Source organism: Tiliqua scincoides, chromosome 3 (assembly GCF_035046505.1).
Source record: "Tiliqua scincoides isolate rTilSci1 chromosome 3, rTilSci1.hap2, whole genome shotgun sequence".
NCBI classification, from domain to species: domain Eukaryota; kingdom Metazoa; phylum Chordata; class Lepidosauria; order Squamata; family Scincidae; genus Tiliqua; species Tiliqua scincoides.
In genome coordinates, this window is record NC_089823.1 from 32774804 (window position 1) to 32787926 (window position 13123).

Below are 13123 nucleotides of genomic sequence, written 5' to 3' on the forward strand. Positions count from 1 at the left end.
TAACAAAATTAAACCTTCTTATGACTATGCTAAAGCAAATGTCATTCTGCAGAAATCCTATTTCTAGTATTATCTAATCTTTAATGGTATACCCTTTAAAAGCCAGAAAGACAGGCAGAATGTGTCTAAGATAATTTTCCAAATCTAAAGCAGAGGCCTAAATGTAAAAGAAAATGCCCAAGCCAGAAAAGTCATGAGTCCACTGGTATCTCATTTACCCATTTTACAGTGTTAATCTTCTCTTAGTACTGTTGGCACTTGGCTTCCTATCACAGAAGGAATCCAAATGCAAGAGTCTGATTGGACATACACTAATTGCATATGAAGATAGGGACAATCATGCGTCCCAGGCTAGGCCACCAGGAGGGACCTATGCGTTTCTGCTGTGACCTGGAACATGATTGTGCCAGTTTTGAGTTGGGAAAGGTGGGGTGTTAAACAAAATCACTTAAATAAATAAGTAGAATAATTGACTCACCTTGGTTCATTACTCAAAATGGGGCACATGTGAATCTAAACATATTCATTTAATTCCTAATTACTGTACTGAATATCTCAGAAAGGAACAAATTTACCTAATTAGGGTTTAAAATACCTGGCCCAACAGTGTGTGTGGTCTTTGGTTTTAGAAACTGTAGGCCGTGTCTGCTGTAGTGGTGCCTCAGTACAAAAGGAAGCCAGATGTCAAACATGTCCCAGTCACTTGAGAATGTCAGGCAACTGTGTGTCCTTCAAAGCTCAGCATTTTCAACTTGAGAATTACAGTACCAGTATTCTGGCCCTAGTCACAATTTGCTGAGATTCACCACTGCTGTTCAGCTACATGGTCTTAGAGTCTCCATGTGGGTTGCAAAAGGATTGGCGTGACTGCTGAGTTCTCCTCAGAGAACTATTGTTACCTCATCCATGAGGGATGCTGTGGGAAGCACTCAGAACCTGCATTAGGTAAATCCATGCCTACATTGGCTGGTGTTCCCTCAGTGGCTTTCCTTCCACTGGCTTGCTAAGCAACAAAAATCCCCTTCTCTCTTCTCACCCATTGCAAATCAGCCATCAGTTAGCAGATAAAGTGAATGGGTGGCACTATCCTGTAACGCAATCCCTATATTAGCAAAAGGGTGAATTTCTGCTTGAAAATCTAGAAACGGGGGGGGGGGAGTATATGCATGTGCGCATGCATTAAATCTTTCACTATAATGAAGCTCCTTTGCAAAGAGCTTCATGCCTGCACAGCAAGAGAGCTCTCACCTTGATCAACAGCATGGTAGGATCCCCTCCTGCTGCTTTAGCGATTTATTTTTGCTGAGGTTTACAGTTTGGGGCAGTCAATTAAGCAGGCAGCCAGGCTTCTCAATAGCATCCTTCCAAGGCTCACAATTTACTATTAGGCAGAATTCTGTAAAGGCAAGAAGCAGAACAAAGAGGTGAGGGTGTATGTGATGGCAGCACAGATAAGAAAGGGCATTTAGAGCTGTTCAGTTTTAGGGGAATTCCCAAAACTGTGTCCTATTGCAGTGTTATGGTCTGACAAGGAATGTATTTGCAAAGTAATCGACCCCCTCCATACACTGTGTGTCTTGATATACAAAAAACAGCCGCTGCGCAGAATTTTAAAACAAAACTGAAGCTGGTCAGAGTCTCTGCCAAACCACAGCTTAGTTTTTCCGCTCTGCTTCCTTAGGGCTCACGCAAATAATGGTGTCTTCATTCACTCCTGCATTTACAGTTGGTCACATAGCCAAATGCTGTATCGCAGAATATCCCTGTGAAAAGCAACCTACCTGAACTTGACACACAGAACTGCTCCACTACTAATCATCTTTGACGTGGGTCAGCACAGACCAAATACCCTATACCAGTGATTCCCAAACTGTGAGCCGTGGCTCCCTGGGTAGCCACAGAAACCAAGTGGTTCCAGTGGTTCCACACTGGAGCTGACAGGAGCAGTTGGCCAGCCTTTTCAGCACCCCAATATTTATTTGGAACCTGAAACAAAACCCTCTAAGTACTCAAGCACATTGGTGTTCAGCTTTTGAGCCCCTAGTATTTTGCCTTTCACTTATTTTTATAACACAGATTTAACAAATATGCAGAGGACGTTCCACCATACTTGGAACATGAGGCAAAACTGTTGGATTTCTCTCAAAGTTTCAGGTCAAGAGATCTGTCACAGCTCAGATTTTCCTCCATCTTAATTCGAGCTAGTCAAGGCCCAAGGCTGGATGGATTCTAGGTCCCCAGGCAAGTTAGATAATCTGGAGGGATCCCAACTATATTCTTTCAGATGCCCAACTCTTCCAATCACATCTGAAGGGTCCTCCTTCCTCTAGGATCCCAGAGCTTAGACCTGGCACCAGCAGAGATAGATGCCAACCTTCACATACAGAGGCCTACATTACACCCTCTACACACCCTCACCAAACAAAAGATCACTTAGCAATCCTATTCTGAACGTTTTTGGTTATGACAGTAGTAACCCTGTGTAGCGGTGTGGAGGGAATGTGTGTGTGGAGAGGTGAGAGGACTGCCCTGGGAGAGAGAGAAAGCGAGAGAGAGAAAGAGAAAGGATGACTCTGTTGTTGTTGGCAACCTTCAGTCTCGAGAGACTATGGTATCGCGCTCTGAAAGGTGGTTTTGGAACATCGTCTAGTGTGGCTGAAAAGGCCAATTTGGGAGTGACAATCCCTTCCACAACGGGAATTCTCTGTGAGTGTGTATATATGCACATGTGTGTTTAGGACTTGGTCCCTGGCCTGTGGTTACACAGGTGCCACTTCCTTAGCCCTGATGGCTAATTTAGAGGTGGAAAAAATTTGCCATGAGGTCTCTTTTCCCCTCCTTTTTTCCTTAGTAAAGTGGTCTTCTGAAAGAGCTCTCTATGCAGGAAGGCCACAAATTGCCATTGACATTTTCCGGAGCAGGGGAACTTAAGAATTCTACCATGACATGTACTTTCATAAAACCATTTTGCCATGTCAAAAGCTGAAGAGAAAAATGATATCCTGGTGACTTTTCCAGCTGCCAGTGGAACTGTTCTTTTTCTTAGGGGTTGCCTAGACATAGGAAGCCCAGAAACAACTGGTAAGATTGGTAAATGTGCTCCTCATAGGATTCTCATGCCTTATCCTTGGTTAATTTTAGCAAATGTAGCCAAGTCTTAGGCAGAGTGAGTTGGTTAAATCAAGTCAGCGGTTTCTTCCCTGCAGTGACCTTAAGGAAGAAATTACAGGTGTGCGCCACTTAACAACAGAGATACATTCTCAGATTCCCGTTCTTATGCAATTAGGTCATGAAGTGAACATTCAGTTCAATCTATTGCCTTTGTTGTGTAAACAGACACTCCCTGCCAGACACTAGATGGCTGCACAGGCTATGGGAGACACAATTGCCTTAGTAAGAGCATCTTTATTGTGCTTTGACCACTGTCATATATGTGGTCCATCATTAAGCGAACCATTGTTAAGAGGCACACACCTGTAGTGTACCCAGGAATGATTGACAGAAGACTCTGCTATAGAAGTAAAGGCAAGGGCAGTTGGAGTCATTTCAAAGACATCTGGATTCAGCTATTTATGGTACTTCAATACTAGCAAGCATCTGCAGAAATATTTAGAGGACTGGTTGAGGAACATGAACCATGAGACTTGCGCCTATACATGACTTGGAAACCTCAAGGCAATACATCTGCTTCTGGAAAGAGAGTCAGACTTAGCTATTCTTCTGAGTGTGTGGGCACCTCTCAGCTTTCCCTGGGGTGTTGAGCATGAAAACCCAGTAGCGTTTTGAGTGCATAAGAAAAGGAGCTAAACTACATTCACCTTCTCCCCCATATGCAAAACTCCCATCACTAACATTGTCCTTTGTCAGTGTCACAGAGGCTCTTTGGCTTTGCTGTGGTAGAGTCTTTCACAAATGCTGGGCTGAATGCACTGTGTTGTTATTGTAGGGTTGCTGATGAACCCTGTGCTACTGGCAGAAATGTGTTTTTTAGAAAAAAAGAAGACTCAAATCTTATGTTTTTAAAGTATACTTGTAAAATAATTTTTAAAAAGAAAAAAACACAGGGTTTTCCTTAGGCAGGATAAGATGGGCTGAAGCAGGAAACCGAAGAAAACTGCGTTGGACTTCATGGCTGGAGCAGAGGAGTGTGACTAAATTCCCCCAGACACTCTGCCACTGGCTCATTATGGGACCTATCTATTCTATGCCCAAGCTTTTCCACTGTATAATGAGGAAGGAATACTGTGGCACTTTAAAGAAAGATTGCATGTTGAGTCACAATTTTTGTAAAGTTTTTAGCAATGTCTATTTAATAAGAGAACTATGGGTGCTATTTGGTTTGGTAGAATAATTACGTAGGTTTCTGTCATACTCCAGAGAGTCATAAATTGTTTGTGTGCTTCCTGAGAGGTGCTGAACACCGCCCAGTTCTCACTGGCTGTTGAACACTTTTGTTGACTATTAACGCCAATAGGTGTTCCGGGAGTCAAAGAGAGTGAATGACTTTTCAGTTCCCTCTGGGCAATCCATGTGAAAACATTCCATACTTTCCATCTTTCCTCTCATGCTGTCCCTTTTCCCCCCTCACAGCCCTCTAAATCTACAGCCTGTCCCCAGGCACCAGCCTCCTGGCACCCTGGGCAGCCTGCCAAATCTTGCCCACTCTTACCTGGTGATGTGCCAGCTTCTGTTTCTTCCATTCCCTGGATTGAAAAAGGAAGGAGATAATGGAAAGGAAATGTGGAGGAAAGTGGTGAACTAAAGTGCCTCTGAGGCTCTGGCCTCCTCTCCTGCACACGTCCTCTTCTGCTCTACCCCCTTCTTCCTTGCCCAAACCGCAGAGTGAGGAGGAGGAGGAACAGTGAAGGTAAATGGGTGGGCAGTGGTGGGTGCTCACTGCCAATTTGATCCTGAGGCTACCATCTCAGTTGGCCTCATGGATGGGCTGGCCCTGCCTGTCACCGTGCCTGTGTGGCGATTCAAAACGGGACACCAGATCCTCAAGACTGTAGGTGTAATCGTGTTTGATTGATGGAAGTTTAACATTTAATGTGATAAAAACAAAAACACAAAAAAAGATTGTATTTCTTCTCCAAGTTTGTAAATATATGAGAGTGACATGAAATGTCCAGGAATGGCCACGCAGCGGAAGAAGCACTTAGATTTGACAATGACCCCTTACTTGCTAGCAGATTTCAATTTTTTTTTCCCAAATGACGGGGGCTTAAGGGGAGGGAGGAGGCATGCCTCTTTCACAGAGTGCCCAGAGAGCATGGAGGCAGTCAGCTTGGAACATGTGAACACCAAGCATGACTGAAGTGCATCATCATTTGTATGTGTCTTGCTGTGTGGCAAATGGTGCAGCTACATAAGCCTGGAAATGACCAGGGAAGGAAGTGTGAGGGTCTCTGTGTAACTTGACAGGTTAATGGTTTTCCAGTCCACAGCTTTGGGGTTCATAATTATGAAAGAGAAACTTGTCCTCCACAATATGTTGCATGCTAACTTGATCCTATTCAATAGTTTTTAAAAGCCAAGGATGAGATCCTGAGTCCAGTGAAAACGATTAGAGTTTGGTCTATGATAACTGTGGAATTAGAATCACATCTTTCATTCAGTATCAACAAAGTAAATGTCAATGTTTTCATGATGGTTCTAGAACACGTTAGACCCACTTAAAATATCTGAGGCATCACCAGCTTTTCCAGGGGATTGATGAACATTTTATGAAAAGGACACACAGGCAGGCTGAATTGCCTTTGCTTTCAGTCACAATAAAGGACACCTCTGTACATCATGTTCTATATTTTCTTTACATCCCCCCCCCTTGAAAGAATTCAGGTGAATGGAGAGGAAATTACTCCCTGTGTGTGCTTACTAGTACAATCTAGTTCATCTAACACCAATCTTCCATGGTGATGTCATCATTGCGCTTGACATCAACAACAAACAACGTCCACATGTGCTGCAAAAATAAACGATAAGGTAGTCCATACAGGGCAGTAACAGATGAACAGTTTCAGTCTCCGAAGTTCAGAGGAACATATCTTATTTTCTTCTTGACTCCAATGCACAAAAGCATGAAAAGGGATCTTACATTGGCCTTTTTCAGAGTGGTGATCAGAAAGGTTTTTGGCAAAGGAAGGCATTTGATCCCAGATAACAAAATATGGGTTCAGCTTTAAAACAACAACATCTATGCAAGACTGTAACCCTTGCATGCAAATGCATCACTATAAGCTGCTCAAAGAGGTGAAAGGATAAGAATACCCAAGTTGTTTTATCGAGAGCTTCTGCTCACAGGTTATATAGAGACTTTTCCCCCTCTTGCTAATGAGAAATGTGTCTGCCACAGAAAGGCTGGATGTATCTCTCCATTTAAGGATTGAAACCTACTGAGGTCACACTGTGATCCTGATGGAAATGTGTGCTATTTTAAATGCTTAATTATTCCTGTAGATGTTAATCTTAGCAAATAAGCCAGAATCACTGAATGGTGTCTGCCTCTCTATCTCCAGACTTGAGAATACATTAGCCAGTAGTAATAGAGAAGGAATTTCTCAGAAGGAAAGGAATGATTGAGTCAGTTCAAGACAAGGCTGTCCACCAAGAAAACCAATTAGACCAGTTACTCATGGGATCAAAGAATAACACAGAACTTCTCCTTATTTCCTCTGCCTGATATGTGTGGGATACCTTCAGTTGCTTCAAGCACCACAAAGGGAGCTTTCATAAGTGACACTAAAAATGCATGACCTCCAATTAAAAAAAAATCGGAATTACGATTGTATGGTACATATTGCAACAACTCACTACTTTAAATTCAAAAAAATGGTTCCTGGAAATAAAGCACTTGAATTAAGAACTATTCACATCTTTACATGCCATCTACCCTGCCATCATTGTGTAGGCCAATGAACACATGCACCACACTGAACATTTTGGAAAAAGGGTTGGGATAAAAATGTCATAAAACATAAAATGGCCTCAACATGGATATGCAAGTAATTTTTAAAAAGATTTTTTTTTTGGTTAAGTGTCTCTTGCGAAAGTGACCAAAGATGTGTGCAAGAATCAGTAGGATTCCACAACTACGTCTTCTGCCTTTGGTTGCTTCTGTAATTCCTAGTACCTCATTGGACTCTGTGTGTACTGACATGAAACATGATGATATGTAAGGAGCATGATCACCAAACAACCTTTCACTGAAAGACTTTTCAAGTGGGAGCGTCTTCCTTCGCCTGGGTTCTCTCATGTGCTCCCCAGGTTGGTCACGCACTCACAGACACATCAAAACACCACCACATGGCACACCCTGCTCCCAAAACAATTATTACCCCTGGCTACACTCACCTTCTCCATCCTCCCCTATGACACATGCACCCAGACACAGATTCACTCAATGTGCTTTTAAAACTCTTTGTATAATAAAAAGTCATAAGCTTTGTGGCTTGTGGTGAGCTCCTGCTAACAAGGAAAGGGTTGTGCAGAAAAAAAAGGGGGCAGGATGGTTCTGTTGTCTTCAGCACCTCCCTCGCCTTTCGATTGCTCCAGCTGCAGCCAAATTTTTCCTCCAGGTCTTTGGGAGGACATCTCTTCTTGCTGCACTGCTGGGCAGTTAGAATTCTCCTCATTAACAGTGTTATATACATATAAATATTATATATATATCTATATCTTTATATATATTTTTCCCCAGCACCGTAGACATGATCTGAACTTCTCTTTAATGAAATGAGAACACGGCCATTCTATTTTTTTTTTTCTGTCAGTTTTTCAAGGACTAGCTCTGTGGAAGAAAAATTTTACAAGCGCAGTGTGTGTGTAAAAAAAAAAAATGACAAAAGCTTTTTTTTCTTTTCTCAATGTATTTAACTTCTGTTTTGTGTCTCTGTTTATTTACATCTATGAATGCTCTGCTCTTCTGTGGTCTTAAAAAAAAAATACAAAAACCCACAAAAAACAAAAACGAAATAAACGTGAAAAGGAAGAGCCGAGTCTTCATTTTGTGTCCTGTCTGTGTTCTTGAGCAACATCACAAATTGGAACGGCTGGGGGGGGGGGAGTACAAAGGGAAAGGGGTGGGTGACGCAGCAGCCACACTTCCTTGCTGGTTTAACTTGGGAACTGTTAAAGCTATTCCTTTGAATTCTCCCAGTTTATACTGCTTTCAGATTGTTGCAGTATTACAAAACAGAAACACAACACTGGAAGGAAACAAAAGGGCACCGTAGCTCCAAAGCCAAAATTATGTACCCTCCAGTCTCCCATAAGCCTTCACTGCTGACATGGACTTCCAAAATGGGAGCATATTCACAGAATACCTTAACTCTTCATCAATCAGTTGACATGGTAATGCCAAGTACTATGCTTGGTTGGGGTAGGAGTAGGATCAGTGCTTGATCCCATTCCCAGAAAGCTCCCCTGGAGGTTGCCAGAAAGATTCTGATGTGCTTTGTGGCTGCTTGCTTTGCTTGTGTGTTTTGTGAATCATGTACAGGTGAACCATGCACGCCTTCAGACTTTAGGCTGGGGCATGTGCTCCCTTCCCCATCACCACACTCAGGGGCAGGGCCTCTGTGAGGAATTTTATCAGGGGGTACAAAGTTTCTTTTGGGTACAAATTTCCTTTTCATCCCCCTTCCCTTCTCCATTGGATCATAATTTCATATGATTTTTGGATCATAATTTCTATGAATTGCAATATATAAAAATTATGTAGGTTTACCCAAAATGTAAATGCTAGTCTTCATACAATATATGCAAACATTTTCTGAAATTTCTGGTTCCCCTGTTTTAGCTCTGGGGGCGCCCTTTCGACCCTGGGTCCAGGTATGATGTACCACCTGCACCCCCTCTCATGGGCCCCACTCAGGGGTGGCATTAGGGATTGGTCAGGTCAGGCACTGGTCAAGGGCCTTCTTGAACCCTCAGTACCAAATGGCAGTGGTACTTCCCTGTACATAAACAGAATCAGGCAGGGGGTGCCATGGAAGCCCAGTGCAGGACTGTGTCTCAGGGACCCCAGCAACCTGGCATTGATATTGCCCACACTACAATTCCCTAACAGCATTGCAAAAATGGACAAGCACAACACTCCCCAAGCCAATTGAACAGCTTTCAAAATAAGTAATTTTTTCCAAGCATTCTGCACTGGTGCTCACCAGTTGTGTCCCCAACCGCAATATAAATCAAAGACACTTTGCAGTCGTCATGAATTTTTCACAGACCTCTTCTGCTCAGAGGGAGCATTTGAGGACACAGTTCATGACAGGCACTCCTACATCTTTCTGTTTCGATTGTAACTCTACCTCTGCTTTACAAGTCTGCTCCCTTTAAAAAAACAAAAAACACAGAGGCTGTGAACATTTGATTATCTGAGCAGAAAGGCAACAGGCTGAAAACCTGCAGACTCATTCACTGTCATGCTGTGCAGGGCTGTGTTGGAAGAATGTGTGGGTGGTGATGAATACCTGGTAATTAGGATGATTCTGGGCTTGTCAATAACGAATTTTATGAATATGCTGAAAATTCAAGAGCAAACATTTCCATAAACATTCTCCTCCCAGGGCGGGTACGAGTAAGGGAAGCATGATTAATGCTTGCGCATCTCAGGCATACATTTAAAATGCTGGGGGAAAAAACTATGTGGATATTTAGGAGCAAAACAGCATGTTTACTCAGAAGCTCCAGTGAATTCAATGAGATTTTCATATAAGTAAGCGGGCATGGGATTGTTGCCTTTGTTGCACATATATGCGGTAGGAGGACACATATAAAAGGGGAACCTATATGAAGAAGTGCAATACTTCCACATACCACAGTCTGTCCATCCCCAAACACACACATGCCCATTACCTTTGTTTAGCTTCTTTGCCCTGGCACCAAGTAAGTCTGTGTCTTCCTTTTACAGAATGCTAAAACAGAAACGCGAAAGGCAGGCAGGCTGCAGTTTGTTAACATCCTGACTGTGTCCTCCTAGTGTGCATGCTGCCTGCCTTTTGCCTTCCTGTTTTAGCATTCAGTAAAAGGAAGACATGTATTTGCTTGGCACCAAGGTAAAGAAGCTAAACACCTGTAATGGGCACTGAGGGCAGGGGGGGAGCACAGAGAACCAGATCCATGGATACCAAATTCATGAATGGGGACAGGAGCCTGTATAATTCCTTTTTTTTTCTACAGAAGAAACTGCTACGAGAGTGATGATACCACAATAATATGTCTGCAGAAGACATTCCAGTGTCCAAAATGCTTAACAATTCTTATTTCACATTATGCTCACAGAAGAACTGAGAGAGGAGTCTTATCTAAGACCACCCACTGCCTTGCTGAGAGGGGAAGTGGTCTGCACTGACACTCAACAAACCACTCTGCGGGTGTACAAGATGTATGAGCAATGAAGCCCTTTGGGGTGCACTTTTTTGCATGCAGGGTCAGTAAGAAACAAAAACATTGGAATGAAAGCCAATTCAAAACACAATTTATTTAATTTAGCATTCATTTTCACATCAAATGAGACTCCTGTCCTTAGTGATTTGGGGCACCGCTTTCAAATTCATTCATGTTCCAGTGCTGTTCTTCTCTGCACAATTTCTTTCTTCTTCCTCGACCTCACTGTCCTCAGCCTCATTTGTTCACATGGCCATTTAATCCTATTGGTGGTGCTCTGTGAACCTTGATAATTTTGTCCATATCATTATAATACTACATCTTGATGTCATGGGCACATAAACAAGACCATGTGACTAACTGCAGCCAATACAATCAGCTGAGGCCCAAAGACTGAGAGGACAAAGAAGAAGGACAACAACCTTGGGAAATATGAAAACAAACCAAAGGTTCGGTGCTGTCACTGTTTTTGTTTCAGTAATTTGTTTGGCTACATCAGATATAAAGGATACATAGAAATGAAGAAAAGCCTGCATCAAAGAAGCAGGACGTTAAAAGAGAAAAGTCTATGATGATATGCTACTAATAGTACATTTAAGAGATAAACCCATTTCTTTCTAAGACATAAGATCTACGAACTTCCTGAACATTTCCAGCAGTCTGCGGCCTGGTTCAGATATAATCAGCATGCCATGGTGAGCTTCAGCCTTGCACACTCTTCTTCCTAACCTATGTTCTCCATGCGGTGGCATCGCTAGGGAGGTACAGACGGCACCAGGTGACAAACTGGAATGGGGTGACACTACTGCTAGCTAAAATTGTGAAACCTTGGTATTTTCAAATACCTTCATGTTATATATCATTTGATGTGGAATTTCATGCAGAATGCAATGAAACAAACTGCGTTTAAAGATCTATATTCTTTTAAAAGTTATGGACAAATAGCCAGAAAAAGGAAAACACATGAGACTGATTGTTCTGAAAGCCAATGAAGTGTTATTACGACACAGCAGGAAACCCATTAGGTGGTACTGGAGCTGACAATAAGCCAGCTCTCAATTTCACATATCAGAGTTAGTATTAGAACTCTTATTCAGTTCTGAAAGTGCCAATTTCCCATAATTGGATGAAACATGAGTTGTGGTTTGTTACAATTTATGAATGGAGGCATCAGCTCTCTTTCCCATACATGTCAAAGTGGGTAGAAAGCAAGAGTAAGTCATGGTGTATTCTCATAATATTAAAACAGGGGTTCCAAACTTTTAACGCAAAGGCCACATTGTATATCTGACATGGTTTTGAGGGCTGGAAAGTAAATTAATAATACATACATGGAAAACCAATGTTCCGAGAGTGGTGCACATTAATTAGGTGGAGTTGGAAGGAGGAGGGGAGCAGCGGACAAAATTGACTTGCACAGGAAATAGATTTTGAAAACTTAACACACAACCTATGACACAAATCACAAACTATTTTTAATAATAATAATAATAATAATAATAATAATAATACAGGCATTTATATACCGCCTTTCTTGGTCGTCAGATTTCTCCTCAGACTTTATTCAAGGCGGTTTACATAGGCAGGCTGATTAAATCCCCGTAGGGATTTTTACAATTGAAAGAAGGTTCTATCTTTCAAGAACCACAACATTCAGATGTTTCTTTCTGATCTGGTTTCACATTCTGGCCTCCATCCTCCCACGCTCAGAGCAGATGGAATAGCTCGGCTCAGCTTGTCAGCTGCTTCAAGATCACACGGTGCCGGTGGCCTCGAACTGGCGACCTGTGGATGTTATCTTCAGGCAAATGGAGGCTCTACCCTCTAGACCAGACCTCCTGCCCAGTTTGATCTCAGTTTCATATGGGAGTTTAACATAGAAATTAACTTTATATTCCAGGTCTCCCATCATTGGTATATACATCTCATTCAGCCAGTAAAAGTGATGAATGCAATTGAATGCAATGAACTAATTTCTTTCCATTACATTGCATTACATTCAACACCTCTAGTGGCTGAATACGGTACATACCCATGCTGGGAATCCCAGAAGTGCATCTTTTGAGCTAGTTTTAGCTCTGAGACCCTGGGGAAACTTGCGGGCCAAATAAAAACCTCCGGAGGCCTGGATGTGCCCATGGGCCAGAGTTTGGGGACCGCTACATTAAACCACGGTTTAGCATTGCACCTTAACTTGTGCTGCAATCCTATGCATGCTTTCCTGGGAGTAAGCCCCACTCAAAACAATGTGACTTACTTCTGAGTCAACACACATATAATTGTGCTTACTAAGCAAAATTGTCTGTTTGCTTACTTTAAAAGGCATTTTAACCATTTTTTTTTAATTTGAAAATTTATATCCTGCCTTTCCTACGCTGAAGCAAACACCCATGGCAGCTTACAAAGCTCAATAATTAACATAACAGGTAAGAAGCATTGAAAACATTAATTTTAACATTAAGTAGTGAAACATAAAAACAAAATCTAATACATATCATTGAGCCATTGGGGGAACAAATAAGTCCAGGAAGGCAGTCAAGTCACAGCAATATTTCAGAAGTACAGAGGGCAAACATCCACTCAGCAACCAAATGCCAGACGAAGCAGGTATGTTTTGAGCCCTTGCCAAAAAGCGATAAGGGAGAGAATAGTTCTTAATTCCCTGAGAAGGGAGTTCAAAAACTGCTTCTTCATTACTTAAAATATAATTCTATTTCTTTTTGGATTTCTATAT